General features: G+C 44.8%; 1 long non-coding RNA gene across 1 annotated transcript; it reads left to right on the top strand.

Annotated features, from left to right (window-relative positions):
• Window positions 1-291: 291 nt before the first annotated feature.
• On the top strand, window positions 292-16,754 carry LOC136636886 (uncharacterized). The gene is made up of 3 exons (XR_010793564.1): window positions 292-359; window positions 3,045-3,152; window positions 16,150-16,754. It is a non-coding gene; the product is annotated as an uncharacterized lncRNA (long non-coding RNA).
• Window positions 16,755-17,104: the final 350 nt, after the last annotated feature.

Genomic DNA, 17,104 nt, shown 5'->3' with positions numbered 1-17,104 from the left:
CTGAGCGAGATGATCTCATATGGCTGCTGCATACATTCAATAAGGGGAACACACTCCCAAAGAAAGGGAAAAAATCCATAGTTAACTCAGCAGCCCCCACCCCACACTCCATATCCACAGCATATACACTCCAAGACCTACCATGGATGCCTGAAACTGTGGATAGTAGCAAACCCAGTATATGAGTACAGTGTTTGAAATGCCGGGCTTTAAGACCCAGAGGCGTCCTGCCTGAGTGACGGGCTGATTGGCTACTTCCATGTTTAGCCACAGAAGCATTTCCGGGCTGAAGGGAGTCATCAGGTGAGGGACTGGGATCTACTTTTGAGGAGGAAGGAAGGAAGCAAGAATAATTTTGGGTAACTTTTAAAATATTTACGATTTCCACAGATAACTGGAACGGTATATGGGACCCACAGATAATGGTGGGTGGGGCTACTGAACTTTTGAAAAGCTGATTTATTACATTTTATATTTTTCTCACTAACAGGTAAAATGCAACACATTACCAAAAATGTAATAATGTTTTTTTTCAAAAATCAACTATATTGGTAGTGCATTCTAGATTATGTCATCTCAGAGCATTTTCTAGCCAATCCATAATATATATTCACTTCTGTGAAAGCATGCACTTGATTTCTGATAAGAACTTTAAGGCTTATCTTGCTGAACACTGAGCCTGATGCTTTTCAGCCAGAAGGGACCCGAAGTCCAATGTCCCAAAGACGTTTTATATAGCAATAATCTGTTATATTCAAGGAGCTGGCACCACTAACCGCCGTAAAACAATCCAAATATAAAAATGACAGCAAACAAGTACGACAAGATTATGAGAGCTGATTCCAACCCTGTGCTTCTCTTTAGCACCTAGTAATTTAGAGGGTAATCGTATCTGAATATGTAGAGCCCTTGCTTGGTGGCTATAGCTAATAGTAATGCTGTCTGACCTCCATGAATGCGTCTAAACCTTTTTTGAAGAAAAAAAAATCTATGCTTGTGACCATCGCAACATTTTTTGGCAAGAAATCCCATCATATGATTATTTTATTACGTCATGTATTAAATTGTGTTAAGTCAAATGCACTTCAGGCATCATTTCTGGCTGGTGCGCAAATGTAACACTGGACAGCTTGTCATGAAATTACAATTTTACAGTAGCCTGAAACGAACAGTGTGCGCGCGCACACACGTATGGCTGCAAAATTTAATTATGCCAACTAGCTATTGAGGCATTTGTGGACCAATCCTATCCTCCCCCGGACCCCCGATGGTGCAGTTATGCCAAAAGGGTGTGCACTGTATCCAGCAGAAGGGCGACAGGACAGGAGACTTCAAGAGGGAAACGGGAGGCCTCCATCAGCGTCCTGCCCCTCAATGGGTCTCATAAGACCTGCCCTAACTCTTTAGCTGGCACAAGTCTGAGGCAAGAAAGGGAGCAGGGAGGATGCCACTGCAGGGGGAGTGGAATCTAGCATGTGTCATTACAACAAGATTCACCCCTCCTGCAGCCTCCCTGCCCAATTCCTCCCCCCTCCCCACCCACTTTTGCCTCCTCCTTGGCCCCTTCCACCTCCTGTGCTGGCTTACCTCTTCCAGTGGGTGGCCAGCGGACTGGCGATGCATACAAGAAGGCTCTGGTTTTCCCATCAGCTCTCTGGCTGCTTCCAGGATGTGGAAGAGAGGAATTTGCAAAGTACATGAGCCAACGTACATATTACATTTGTACATCAAACTGATTTTGAAAGCATGCTAAATCTCATGAATGAAAAAGCCCCTTGAATAGGGCTTGAATGGGTTCAAGCTATATTTTCTGAGTTGATCTGACATTCCGCCTCACTCACCCCAATATGAAGGAAAGACATGATCCTCCTCAATCAATCAATCAATCAAATCAATCAATCAAACAATACGCAGAACCATTACACATGGAGAATCATTCAGCTCGGGATTGATCTGTACAAAGTTTTCCAATTGTGGTATGCTTTCTTCAATCATGACCTGAACAATAGAATCACTGTATAACATCTGAGGTCGTTCCTAGTCTGCTCAAAAGACTCTGCCCACAAAATACGCATATGAGGAGGGCCAAATTAGATGTGGAAGAGGTGGGAGTCCTCACATAATTAAATTCTTTTAAAAGTATCGGGGGGTGGGGTGTCTTGCTTTGGCTCAGGGATGCAGCATAGGGGAGAAAGGAGTGTAACCCTCTTCCCTGCACCAATTCTCTGATGTAAATCACATACACACTCAAAAAGCTGTTACTAGCTATAGAGGGGAAATCTGTTGTGTCTGTAAGTTTTCCATTCCACACAGAAGCTCCATGTGACCATATAGGAGAGACTGTGTCAGTTTGTCCAGGTACTTGAAAGGCCATGTAAGGTACATGTAAGAGGATTTTGCAACATCTGATAGACCTATGGAATGTTTGCCATAATGTTTGCCATAATTAAATGAGCACTGCATATGCCAGCCCATGCAGAAATACCATGACCATAGTCTAGCACAAAAGCATACACACGCTTAAGCCACTTTCATCTCAATAGATTTAAATGCACATAACTGTGCACTGGACTGTAACCCACATCTTATGGGATAATGTGATGTGTGACCGGCTATTTCTCTCCTAAAAATAGTACTCAGAGTGAAAAATAAGGGCCCATCAAATCCTATACTGTATTTTTGTTCGATAACAAGCATCTGAACAAATTCCGCCCTGACACCTTTTTATTGCAATTGAATTTTTAGTCCTTGGGAGAAGATCTGATCCATCTATCTCTCATATCCAGGTGGATTTAGTCTGAAAGGTTATTGCCCTGAGCGCTCAGGATGTTCTGTTCAGCTTCTGAAGACCTGTCTCCCTCCATCTCTCAAGAGAGAGTGCTGACAGACAGGAAGGAATTTGCCATTTGCTTGAGATTAAAGAATACATTAGGAAGCAACTTGTCCTTTCGTTTAATGGGAAATTGCAAATCAGCTGGTAGAATATGCTTTTCGACAGGCCTCAGTGTCTCGCTTTGTTTCTGTGTTTGTGTAACGTTATTTAGAGACCTGGACATTAAAGCTGCAGTTTGGCTCCACCAGTGAGATGCATGGGAAGGAAATCGTGGACGAGGCTGCAAGAAAAATACTGATCATTTCCCTGTAAAAGACAGGTAAAACACATTTCTAAGATGCTGACATTTAACATCCAAAGGATACAAATCATTATGAATACTTTTCTTCCACATGCATCTCATCCACTGACATCTTTTCCATTTTGAGTTTACTAATGTCCACATCTCCTTGTTGGCAATCTTTTAGCAGGTGCAGCTTTACATGTTCACCCAAGTCATTCCAGTGATCTTACTCTAACTGAGCACTGTCTGCCCCGTCTGGCAATGGCTCTCCAAGGTTTTAGTCAGGAGTCTTTCTCAGCCCTGCAACCCGAGACTTCTGGTTTGCATTATTATTCTCCAGCAAGTTCCTCCTGCCTCCCTTTCAGCACTAGCACAGGTACAGGGGAGTGCAAGGTTCTGCACATGGTTGGTGCTGGTGCTTCGGGGGTTTGGTTATAGTGATGCAGACTCTGGAGGCCCTTGCTCCTGGCGTTCTTGGCTGATGGACACCATCTTCAACTCATTGTCGAGGCCTGGGCCTGGATCCAGCTGGCTTTTCCTATTCAGGCTCTGAATTGGAGCTGCTGGGGATGGAGGCCATGACACTCATTATAGCATGAAATAGGCAAGGCAAGGCAAGGCAGTATGAGCCTTGAAGACTGAGATCAAGAGGCGGAATTCAATCTTCTCATTCAGAACGTATTTATCCATTCCACATTCCAACCCGGGCTGTAACCCCACCTATTTTCAAAAGGACTAGAAGCTTTACTAGTTCTTCTCCGTTCGTGACAGCTATCATCACTAGATGAGCCTTTTTCACATTTAGGATACAAGGTGTCCCCGTCCCCCCGCTTTCTGTCAGATTCTGTTTGTCTCTTGCTTTTTGTACATGGAGTGAATTTTAGAAGGGTGTTCAGATTTTCTCTCTTGAGGAACATTGCCCTGTTTGCCTTGCGGAAGATTCCAGAACATATTCTAGGGTGCATGGTCAATTAAAACAGAACTACTAGCTGGATCTGTCTGGCTGATAATTGCCAGACATGAACCGAGAACACACCCTTGAATACTCCCAACACTTTGGGAATGGACAGATGAGCTGTCTTTCAGGAAAGCTCATCCACCATTAAGCAATCTCATAAAAAAATGAAGACCTCTGTGAGCTTCCAAGGATCCCCAGAGCACAGTTTGAAAACCACAGCCACGTGGGACAACTGGAATAGGGAAGCTTGATAATGTACCCTCATCAATATATAAAAAGATCATTATTCTTTAGAAGACAGTGTGCTGACACAAGGAGGGACAGGTGTTTGTGGATGGTCCACAAATAAATAGCATTGTTTGCTTCTGTCACAACTTAGACACTGAAGTGACTAGTCCTGCTACTTGTCCTAGCCCTTGACAACCCTATCTAGTGAAAGTAGCCAGGGGAGGGACTGGCATAAGTCCAAGGAGTGGACGGGGGCAGAGTAGCCGGTAGATGTGTGTTTGCCGCTGAGATCCACCACCTCCAGCCCATAGAGCCTACTCCGTGGCGGTGGTAGCAGCGAAGAGATCGTTCTTCTCTGCTACCATTGCGTCTGCTGATAGCCGTCCGGCAGAGCTGTTCCGTGTGGTGCGGGGCCTCCTTCATCAGGCCCCTCCGGTAGTCCAGGAGGAATACACGGTCAGCCGCTGCGACGTGTTTGCCCAACACTTTGCAGATAAAATCGATCGTATTCGTCGCGACTTGGATGCCACATTGACAATGTCTGATGATATCCCCTTGGCAACTGCTTGTCCAGTGTTGTGGGATTCTTTTCAGCTTGTGCAGCCTGAGGATGTGGACAGACTCCTTTGGAGTGTGAGACTGCCTGCCTGCCTGTTTGACCCTTGCCCAGCTTGGCTGATTAGAGCTGCCCGGGGGGGACTGGCTGAGTGGACGGGGAGGGTGGTCAATTCTTCCTTGGTGGAGGGGACGTTGCCGCTCGCCTTGAAGCGGGTGGTGGTTCGCCCCCTCCTGAAAAAGCCCTCCCTGGATTCCACTGTGTTAAATAACTACCGGCCAGTCTCCAACATCCCGTTTCTGGGCAAGGTAATTGAGCGGATGGTGGTGACCCAACTCCAGAGGGTCTTGGATGAAGCGGATTATCTGGATCCTTTTCAATCTGGTTTCAGGCCGGGCTTCGGAATGGAAACTGCCTTGGTCGCCTTGGTGGATGACCTACGCCAGGGACTGGACAGGGGGAGTGCGTCCCTGTTGGTCCTGCTGGACCTCTCGGCAGCTTTCGATACCATCGACCATGGTATCCTTCTGGGCCGACTGGCCGAGTTGGGAGTTGGAGGCACTGTTTTGCGGTGGTTCCGCTCCTACTTGGAGGGTCGCTCCCAGATGGTGGTGTTGAGGGATGCCTGCTTGACACCCTGGCCTTTGAGGTGCGGTGTGCCACAGGGTTCAATTCTGTCCCCCATGCTATTTAATATCTACATGAAACTGCTGGGAGAGGTCATCTGGGGGTTTGGAGTGAGGTGCCATCAATATGCTGATGACACCCAGCTCTATCTCTCCTTTCCTCCAGATTCCAGGGTGTCGGTTGAGGGCCTGGAGCACTGTCTGGAAGCAGTAAGGATCTGGATGGGGGCTAACAAGCTGAAATTAAATCCGGATAAGACAGGCTCTCTTGGTTCGGAAATTCTTGATGCAGGTGCTGGATTATCGCCTTGCTCTGAATGGGGTTGCACTCCCTCTGAAGGAGCAGGTTCGCAGCTTGGGGGTCCTCCTGGACTCGCAGCTGCTCCTGGATTCCCAGGTGGCGGCTGTGGCTAGGGGGGCCTTCGCTCAGCTTTGGCTGGTGCGCCAGCTGCGTCCGTACTTGGATCGTGCAGACCTGGCCACAGTGATCCATGCTACGGTGACATCAAGGTTAGATTATTGTAACACGCTTTATGTGGGGCTGCCCCTGAAGATGGTTCAGAAACTGCAACTAGTGCAGAATGCGGCAGCCCGTGTGGTCACTGGAGCTAGGCGGTTTGACTCTGTCAGCCCGCTTCTCCGGGGGCTACATTGGCTGCCCATTCGTTTCCGGGCCCAATTCAAGGTGCTGGTTTTGACCTTTAAAGCCCTATACTGCTCTGGGCCAGGATATCTTAGAGACCGCCTACTCCCGTACAATCCGGCTCGCCCTCTCAGGTAATCAAAGAAGGCCTTTTTACAAGTGCCGCCACCCAAGGAGGTCTGGGGGGCGGCTGCAAGAAATAGGGCCTTCTCGGTAGTGGCACCAACATTATGGAACTCCCTTCCCCTTGACTTGAGAATGGCTCCCTCTCTTGAGAGTTTCCGGCGAGGTCTGAAGACACTGCTGTTTACTCAAGCCTTCTGATTCTTTGGCCTTTTTAACATTTTTTACACATTTTGTAGTTTTTACAGGCCTGACTCCTTGGTGACTTGCTCTTTTGTACTCTTTTTATTCTGTCTTTTAATCTGACTACTGTTTTTTAAGGTCTCTGTTAATGTGTTTTTAATGTTTTTATCTGCAATTTGTCTGAATTTATGTTTTTATATGTGTTTTTTTACATGTTGTTAGCCGCCCTAGGTCCCTTTTAGGGAGAAGGGCAGGCTATAAATAAAGTTTTATTTATTTATTTATTTATTTATTTATTTATTTATTTATTTATTATTATCATCATCATCATCATCATCATCATCATCATCTCTGCCCACTGCCCTACCTGCCCTGAACCTCCTCCTGAAACACCCACAGCCCACCCATAGCCTGTTCCCACCGCCACCTTACCTGGGCAGGTGGAGCATCTGGACAGGTCTGGTGCACGCCTGGCATTGCTGGCCATTTTTGCCAGCAGCTCAGTTGCACACAACAGTGAAGTGGCTTTTGCAGTGCCACAACATGGCCTATGGCAGCAGATAATGATATCCGTGCCTTGATAGCATTTTGCTGCAAATGTACAATCAGAGGACTAACAGTGCATGCCTAAGCTTGACTACTCAGAAATGAGTCTCACTGAATTCAATGGGACTTACTCCAAGGTGTATTAAGATCGTAGCCTAAATCAATTGCCCTTTGTTTTAAGTTTTAGAGAGTTTTCTGATTTCTCAAGTTCTTTCTTATTTCAGAGTTATCCCAGTCTTGGTTTTAGATGGTTTCCCACAGTGATACTTGGCAAGCAATTATCTATGTAACTTCCAACTTATTCCTCTGGATTGGTGTAATTCTCTATAGCAAATTACTTTCACGCTAGCAGCTTCTGAACAATTACTACTGTGCAAGAATGAGGGCAAGAGATATGGAGAGCCAGCTTGTTTTTGCACACTCTGGTGATGCGCAACAGAAACACCTGAACACTCATTTTGTGTCACAGGAATTAGCAGGTCTAAAGTTTTGCATCTGTTTTTAGAAGCAGTCAATACAAATGAGCTTGGAAACCTGTTTCTTTGTGGCAAGGGGGAAAAAAAGGAGTTCTGTTCCCTGATTCCCAAAATGTCACACATTTGACCTAGTGCATGTCAAAGACATATATACACATGGGAGTCAAAATACAACATAGGGCGCAATCCTAACCCCTTATGTCCATGCTTTCCAGCACGGACATAAGGGCAATGCAGCTCCAAGGTAAGGGAACAAACATTCCCTTACTTTGAGAAGGCCTCCGTGAGTGACACCCAACTGCAGGATGCAGCACATGTCCCATTGGCACCACTATGCCAGTGCTGGAAAGCACTGACATAAGGGGTTAGGATTGCGCCCATAGATTGCGCTTGGGAACATGGATACGTATTGAGTTTTGAGATTGCAGTGGCATTCCTAGCTACAAGCTACCATAATCTTTGTAAATATTGGGGGTGTTTCCAAAGTATGCTACAGTTTTAGCTGCTTTACCCCCATTGCGATATTTTTATCCTACTCCTCTCAAGGAAAACAACGTGGTGTACATAATCACCCTCCCATTTTATCCTCACGATAATCCTGTGCAGGTTATCCTCACTCTCCGAGAACCTGACTAACTGAAAGTCAAGCACTGAGCATTTTGTCTGAATGGGGACTCACACACAGGTCTTCTGAGCCCAAGTCCAACTCTCTATCCCTGACATCACACTGGCTGTTGTGGTACAGAGTGCTTTGCCAGGTAAAAGAAACAGGGTGGTTCCTGCCTCAATATAAATTTCTACAGTTCTAAAGGGGAGGGAGGTATGGGAGAGATGAGGCATGCATTTAGGCTTACAGCCCAATAGCATAGCTGGGGGGGGAAATGGTCAGTATTGCAGGTGCCGCAATGTGCCATGTAAGCGGCCTCTCCCACTCGCCTTCAGAGTCATTCCAGGCAGCAAAGGCAACATGCAGGAGACACTGTTTGGTTCACATTGCCATAGCTGCCTCGAACGGCTCTGGCAGTGAATGGGATGGGCCACTTACATGGTGCATTGAGCGCCTGCAGTACTGACCATTTTGCCCCCCTTTTAACTATGCTACTGTTACAGCCCAATCCTGCATATGTTTAATTGGAATTAAGTTAGACTAATAGGCTTTACTTGCAAGTCAGTAAGCATAGGAACACAACCTTACAGCACAAGCCTATACATGCAACAGCCCAATCCTATTCAGTTTTCCAATGCTGGTGCAACTGTGCCAATGGGGCATGCACTGCACCTTGTGGTGGGGCAGCAGTCACAGAGGCCTCCTTAAGGTATGGAAACATTTGTTCCCTTATATCAGGGCTGCATTGCGGCTATACCAGTGCTGGAAAGTTGGATAGGATTGGGCCTTATGTTCCATTATGTTCAGCAGTGCTCACTCTCAGGTAAGTGTATATAGGCTTACCACTTGAGTTCGGTGTGGGATGAAGACTGTTTATTGATTTGAAATTGGATTACTTCCTAGATATGCTTATAGGGCTGAGGATCCAGGAAGGATCACATTCATTCCACCTGATGTTGGCAAAGCAATTAATGTGTGCTCCTTTTCCAAAAAGTATGAACATGCATTTCAGAGCAACCCAGTATGCAGCGCCGCTTCCTTAGCGATAAAATGCCACTAAAAGACCAGGTGATCGCTAATCACAACAAAGCAGACATCAAGGCACTTTCGCTATAATAGCACATGCAATCAGCAAAAAAAAAAAAATTCAAAACATTCTGATTCCAATTTAAAACAAAAGGTATTGTTCACCAGCTGGTCATTATGACAACCTTTTGCTTAGGCTTCTATGGAAGTGCCAGTTCAGGAACCAAGCTGAACCCTTAATGCATTTGGATTAAAGCAGCAATGGAAATGAAAAAAAAAACAAAAACATTTGCCTTCAGGCTGAACAAGTGTTGCCAAATGGTTTACCCTGATATAATTTGTTCCACCACTCTTGGGGATGAAAGATGCATTACACATGCCAGGTTAGTCCCCTTGGTTTCTGTTTTGTTTTGCTTTGACTAGCAGGCTTGTTCAGGGTCTGAATAAACATTTCATACATTTCCTACCTGCAAAGCACAAATTACACCAAGAAAAGACAAACAAAACAACCAACACAATTTGTTTCACCTGCCATAGTTATTTATGAACCGGAAACGATCTTTGCTGTGGCTCACATGCCCATATTTAATATCAGTTTCTCCAGGGGCAAAGGCAGAGGCGCTTCTTAGATGTGACTGGTTTGCATGTGTCTATTGCTCCCTGTGAATCATACAGGAGGCAGCAGAAGGCAAGGCAAAGAGGGGGATTGAAGTACTAAGGGTCCCAAAGCCATTAGTCATCCTTGCCTTGCCCAGAGCTGTCGATTTCACCTCTGCCAGTGACTGAGCTTTGATTGCTTACAAATATTTTTATGAGGCTGGCAACGCAGGGGGCTCCTTTCTCTGATCCTTGTGGGAGGATCAAACTGCAGTCAGCTGTACAACACACACACACACAGAGCATCCTGTGCTGAAAGAATAATAGTGAATCATGTTCCCAAGAGAATCATCTCCATTCTCTTCCATTTTTCAAAACAGCCTTTATTTTTCTATACACCATTAGTGTGATAATCAGCTGAAAGAAAAAAAACAAAAAACTCTATTCTTCTTAGTCAAGAATTTTGACATTTTGCTTTTCCTTTAAAGGGGGGGGGGGTAGTAAAAAAACAAATCCAGCCAAGATACTCTTGATTTTAATGAAATTGAAATGAATAGGAAATAAAAGTGATGGTGTATGGCTACATTGCATCCTATGCATTTTAATGCATGCTGAATTAACTCCATAACTAAACACTTTCACTGGTTACTGACAGCATCTGATACAGGTGCATACTTGCCTAGGGTATTTGACTACCACATGCCCAGTGTTTGATTAAGTATACTATAATATAGAGCAGTGGTTCTCAGCCTTTTTCATCCCATAACATGGCAGTGAGGGGGAAAGCCTTCTCTCTCCCTCATGGCTTTTCGGTGTGGCTCAAAACATATTTATTTAATCTGGCATTTGTTTGATTGGTGGATGCTTGCCTTCTGTGCTTCGGTCATAGTGCGATGGCTTGACTGCCTCCTTGGACTAATTTGTGTCCCGCCCTCCCATAGCTTGATCATGTGCATAGGGTTTTTTTGTTGTTCTGTTTGGTTTTGATGTGTTTACTGACTGTTACTGATAAACTGTACATTTTATTTTGGAGCTTTATAAGCTGCTTTGGGCATTTCCTTCAGCATGGGAAAGGCAGGATATAATTTTTCAACTAAAATAAATAATAAATGACATATGAGACTGGGGACGCATCAACCATTCTGTCCCCATCCTGGAACCCGGTCCTTCCATCCCTGGCCCCTACCCATTTCACTTCCTCCTACCTGTTGTGTCTTCACGCTAACCCTGTGAAGTAACAGCCTGAGCAGGGCCAGCCTTAAGAGCTGCAGGGCGAGACAGCAAGATTGTCTTGTGCAGGATTATATCAAGAACTCAGTTTTGATAAGGAAGTACCCCTATTGGATTGGATCCAAGACGTCTCTTGCACAGGCTTTGACAGGTTGCAGTGAACCCCCAAATGAGGATTCACAACCCTGCTGGGGTCATGACCTACAGGTTGAAGAACACTGATACAGAGTCCCAACTCTCAAGAGATTTGCGGTGGAGAACTTTAATTCCAAATGTGCTGTTTGTAGCCTTTGAAAACTCCTTTAACAATAACAGAACTCTGAATGAGGCAAGCACTTCTTTCACATTTCCTGCATCTCTGTGCTGGAACACTGCACCTCTTGCATTTCTGATGGAACTATTAAAGGCACATCCATCCTCTGAGAAAAGAAGGTATCAGCCCAAATAACAATACAAGAAGGGTGATCAGTTTTCAATTACAGGGAAACTGAAAATGGCGGTGACATGAAGTACAGATTAACTCTGTCCTTTACCCATGACAGAGCTCAGGTGTGGGAACATGGGAAAAATAACACGGGCCAACACACATTTTGCTTCCTTAAATGTTACACCAATTCCTGGGGATGCTGATTCTAAAAATGGCATCCATTTTGCCCTATCATGTCTAGTTTTGGAGATATAGTATAGCCTCTTTAGTGAATGGTTCAAGCAGCTTCCTCATGAGGAAGACTACACCATGACTTCCTCATGAGGAAGCTGCTTGAACCATTCACTAATGAGGTTACACTATATCTCCAAAACTAGACATGATTGGGCAAAACGGGTGCCATTTTTTGAATCAGCACCCCAAATTCATATCAAATCACCAAAAAGTTTGGGAAAAACTTTTCTGATTCTCAATGAATTATAAGTAAATGGCATATATATGTGTGTGTGTGTGTATATATATATATATATATAGAGAGAGAGAGAGAGAGAGAGAGAGAGAGAGAGAATTTTTCATATTTTTATACCACCTTTCCAAAGAGCTCAGGGCACTGTACACAGCATCTCCCCTCCTTTTGTCCTCATAAAAAAACCCTGTGAGGAAGGTGAAGCTGAGAGAAAGTGACTGGCCCAAGGTCACCCAGGAAGCTTCATGGCTGAGGGGGGATTTGAACCTGGATCTTCCAGGTCTACCTCCCAAACCACTATACCACCCTGGCTATGGTATGCTATTTTTTAGTACAACTATTTGGAAGAAATAAGATTTAAAATAAAGAAAAGAAAATCCATTATAAAATAAAGAAAAGAAAATCCATTATAAAAGTGTAGAAGAATTTTTAAAAATGAAGCTTTAACAAGCTTTTCAATCATCCTGAAAGAAACCTCTCTTCATAGTATGTGTACTACTGGCAAAAACAAGTACAGTCCCCAGAGAAGGGAGCAGGTATGTTATTGTTATGATGCAGGCTGGAGATAATTTTCTGAACACAAATTCTAGCTACCGTCCTCCGTACTTTTAAATCCCAGCTGCCTCCATCAAATTCAAATAGGATGAAACCTTTATATCAAAACCATAATAGTTTCTGCCCTGTATCCACCACATTTAATTTTCTAATTCATTGGAGCTTTTCTTCCTACTTAAAAAACAGAAAGAAAGAAAGCACACATCACACATATATCTGGCCATTTCTAGTTAGTTATTGCAAGCCTCCCCAGGCTTCTGTTAGAACAAGCAAATTTGAGCTCAGTTTTTCAGTCCGGACTTGAATTAGTTCATTTTAAGCTCGGGCCCAGTTTGAGCTCCAAGTTATGCTTCAGCGATGTCATCAGGAACCACAGTAAGGTCCCCCAATATCTCATGACCTCTCCCTCCTTTTCCTTGTTGGATGAGGCCCCAAAGCCTCTCTAACCTCAATGTCAACATGAATCCCCCAGTTGTCTTTTCCCATTCCCAAAAACTTAACTAGGAGGTGAGGCAGCTACTGCAGACTTGGTGAAGCCCTAGAATGCTGCAGGAACAGCATTCCAGTCACCAGGACCGTTGAGAATGGGAATTTCTGGGGACTTTTGGGCCCACAGTAAAGACCTAGAAGCCCTGAGAAATTACAATTCTAAGGAATCATGGCGCTCTGCTTGAATTGTTGCTGGGCAGGTTCTTGGATGCCAAGATCCCTATAAACCAGGGGTGGCCAACCTTTCAACTTTAGGGCTCCTGGACTTTTAACAATTGTGCAGAGGAGGGAATTTCAGCAGGTGCAGCTTGTCACCTGTGAGATGACATGCTGCACCTGCTGAAGCTCCCTTCTCTACATAATTGTGAAAGGCCCACAAACCTTAAAGTTAAAAGGTTGGCCACTCCTGCTATAAACTGTGGTTTCCCAAGGTTCTTAGACCTTTATGAAAGATTCAGAAGTCCTGAGAAACAGCATCATCCAGAAATTCTGGAACCCAGAATCGGGATGGGAACTCGAACTTGAGTGACCCAAACTTGAGCTACAAAAATTTGCATTTTTGGTAACTTGTTGATTCATGAGTTGTGTGCATGGAAGACTTTGAAAAACACTTGAATCAGGGACTTCCTGACTCTGCATCCATCCCCATGCATGTTGACTCATGTCTGCCTGTGTGAGGGTGTGCTTACTTACTGTTTGCATGGTGTGAAAGATCTCATGAGGTCATAATTCCAACTGGGTGAGCAGCAGGGAGTTCCAGATACAAGACAGGGAATGTTTTCATCTTACAATGAATAGGAGGGAGGGAAAGAGAGCCTCTGAGAGGAATTTTATCAGGGGGTACAAAGTTTCTTTTGGGCCCCTTCCCAAAGAGGGAGGGGTGAAACAAGAGTGGGAGGGGTGGCAATGGGGGTGGGCAGAACAGGCGGGGGAAAGTGGTAACAGCCATAATAGTCTTTGGAGCCCAGGTCTACCGGCCTGCCTAGTGCTACCTGGTGCTGGCAGCTAGATGCAGTAATATAAACACACTCCTAAGTCTCTCTAAAATCTTTCAAATACAGAAAATCATTGCAGGAGATTAGTATCGTTTAATTTAGGCTCACACTAGAATGGAAAGTGTCTTGTGTATACCAAAACTGACTTCTGCAGTATCTGTAGTCCCGCAGCTGTGTTGCTGAGCTCCTATACACTCCTTCATGGTAAGCAGATCCATAAGCCAAAGAGCTACTGTAGTGGGTCAGTGTCCTCCCAGATGTGACACTGTTAAGGAACATATGCATTCCTGGGCCTGGTGTGTATGGCTTGTGGCAGTAGTCGCTGCCACGTGGCTACAGACTGGGTGAAATTGGAAAAACGTAAGATCCTAGGAAATTTCTCCTTGGGCTCCTGAGCCCCCTCTCAGACCTTGGGCCTGGGTACAAATTACTCACTTTACCCCCCTCTCCTAGGCCTGGACACAGGAGTGGGCTTTTTGCCTGTCTGTGATAGAGAAGGAAAGAACAGATGATCATTGGATGCAGGAGGAGAAGCCCAAAGGGATACTTGCCTTATGATTGGCTGCAGAACCCCAGGGAGGAAGAGAAAGGAGGCTGGGAAGTTGGTGGGGGAAGGAGGCAGTTTGTAGCAATCATGCTTTCCCCCACATGGCTGTTACTTGGGCAGAGGTAGCCTCATTAAATGACTGGCTGCAATGGAACTACTTCTAAATAGAGCTGCAAAGGATTGGGTCATCCTGGTAAGCCTTGCAGCAGTCCCTCTTGCTACTTCTGTCCCCACTGTCCTGCAGTCCCTCCCACCTGTCCCAGCCTCTTTATAGATGGGATGGGGCACAGAGGAATCTTTAAAGTGAACTCTCTCTCTCTCTCTCTCTCTCTCTCTCTCACACACACACACACACACACACACACAGCGCGCAGCAGCAGCCCTGTTTTTTTCGCAGCAGGCTTTTTAAAGAGGGACTGGGTGACTCAATTCGAGTACATCAAAGTCATGAAGGGGCAACTTGGAAAGTGCTCTTGTTATGACTTTTTCAAGTTGAGTTGCGGGGTGGGGGGTGGTAACTCTAGACTCGACTTGAATCAAGCTCCGCTAGATTTTCCCATCCCTACCCAGAATGCAGCTGGTGGTGAAATTGTGTGTTCCCTTTGTAGGAGAGTAAAAAGGGAGGGTTCACGTTAAAGGAAGAAGAAAAGGTAAGAAATCAGTGTTTTCCAGTTAGGAAGTGGGGTGAGTTCCAGCCGGAAGATATATACTTAAAAATGTAGCATTCTTCTCTCTGCAGTCCTGGATAGTAGGTGTGGAGGTTCAGAAGGAGTGATGGGTCCTTCTGATATAATATGAAAGAACTCACCAGTTAGAAAAGTATAGGATTTTAATTGTGGCCTGAGCTTGTCTTTTATCAATCACTTTTAGAGTTTGTGTGGTCATGTTGTTTTGACTGTTTAAATCTGAGGAATTGTATAGCAGGGCTGGGAACTCAACTCGGATGACTCAGACGAGTTGCGAAAAGGTGTGTCTTTTGCTGACTCATTGACTCGTGAGTTGAACACATGGAGGACTCGGAAAAACACTTGAGTCAAGGGCTCTCTGACTCGGCACTTATCCCCACAAACACAGGCTCTGTGTCTCAGTGTACTTGCTTACTATTTTCGCGGTGTGAAAAACCTCATGGGGCCATCATTCTGACCAGGCAAGCAGCAGGGAGGTTCTAATCAGGAGGCAGGGAAGGGTCGCAGAGCATAATGAAAGTCATAGCACATGAAATGAATAGCATATGTGGCATTTTAAATTTGGATTCTCTCTCTTTTTTTAAATGGACTTACCTGCAGAGGTGACAGGCTCTTTTTTTTTTCTTTAAAAAAAATTACTGTTTAAAATGAGCAGTAGAGCTGCCTTCCCACAATGCCCCAAATGTAGAAAGGGTTCCAGGTCATTGTGGAGAGAAAAAAAACGACAGCTGCCCCCAAAAGAATGGTGCTTTCCACCACCAGCAGCAACTGAAAGCACACTATGTCTGAGACATTGCGGGAAAAATAGCATCTTCTAGGAGGCAACCGCTGGAAGGAATTCTGCCACTCCTTTTTAAACTTAACTTCTTCTTTTTTTATAAAAATGGGAGGAGAATCTACCACTGCCAACATACTGCAGGCAAGCTCACTTTACAAAACAGAATGGGTCTAATGAAAATGGGCAGCAATTTTTAATGAAATGAAGTGGTTTAATTAAACATATTGGATCTTTCATCATGAACACCGATGAAATAATGAAGCATACCTTTTTTCTCTTGCATCTACCTAGATGGCTGACAAACCTGGAAGAGAAAGCATCCCAATTATGGTTGCCATGGTCATCTGCTGTCCTTGAATGCAGCTCTCAGTCTAAAGAGACAGACTGTCCACAGATGCTAAGAGCACATTGACTGTGATGCCCAATTTGGCTTCTTGCCAAGCTCAAGAAGGCCTTGTCAAACTGAACTGCTTCAAAGACATGGGATAAAGGATGAAAGTCTGTCATTCCTAGCAGGCCAATTGGTGTTAAATGTTAAGTATTGCTCAAGATTCAAAAGGATGAATGAAAATAGGGAAGTTAATTATCGTGGCTCAAAGATAGTGTCACAAGTGAGATTCTTCTGAGACAGCAACAAGTAACCACATAACCATCATGCAAAGCCCCATAAATGGAGAGAGCCTGATCTGGGTGGAACAGGGCTGGCTTCTGCTTATTTAATTATTTGTTTCACTTTAAACATTTATACCGTAGACACTCGCCTATAAGTCGACCCCACAGAGAAGTCAAGGGCAGGTTTTGAGCCAACAATCATGGAATTTTCAATGACCCTTGGATAAGTTGGGGGTTAAACTTAGGGGGGTGTCTGACTATAGTTTTGTCTGATTTTACCCAAGGCCAGATCCTGAAAAACAACATACCACTAATTGTTACCTAAGAACTGTAGTCTCTAATTTATTAAAAACATAGTAAAAGATCATAAGATACATTTTTATTCTTTTTAAATTCTGGTCTTCACCATCATTGGCATCCTTCAGTATCCGGAGACTATGGTATCGCGCTCTGAAAAGTGGTTCTGGCACAGCGTCTAGTGTGGCTGAAAAGGCCAATCCGGGAGTGACAATCCCTTCCACACCGGGAGCAAGTGCAGTCTGTCCCTGGTCTGTCTCCCTGGCTATGGGCCTTCCTTCTTTGCCTCTTAGCCTCAGACTGTTGGCAAAGTGTCTCTTCAAACTGGGAAAGGCCA

The sequence above is a fragment of the Tiliqua scincoides genome, chromosome 1 (genome assembly GCF_035046505.1).
Source record: "Tiliqua scincoides isolate rTilSci1 chromosome 1, rTilSci1.hap2, whole genome shotgun sequence".
Classification (NCBI taxonomy): domain Eukaryota; kingdom Metazoa; phylum Chordata; class Lepidosauria; order Squamata; family Scincidae; genus Tiliqua; species Tiliqua scincoides.
Note: the sequence above shows the minus strand (reverse complement) of the source record. Positions and strands in the feature narration are given on the sequence as shown.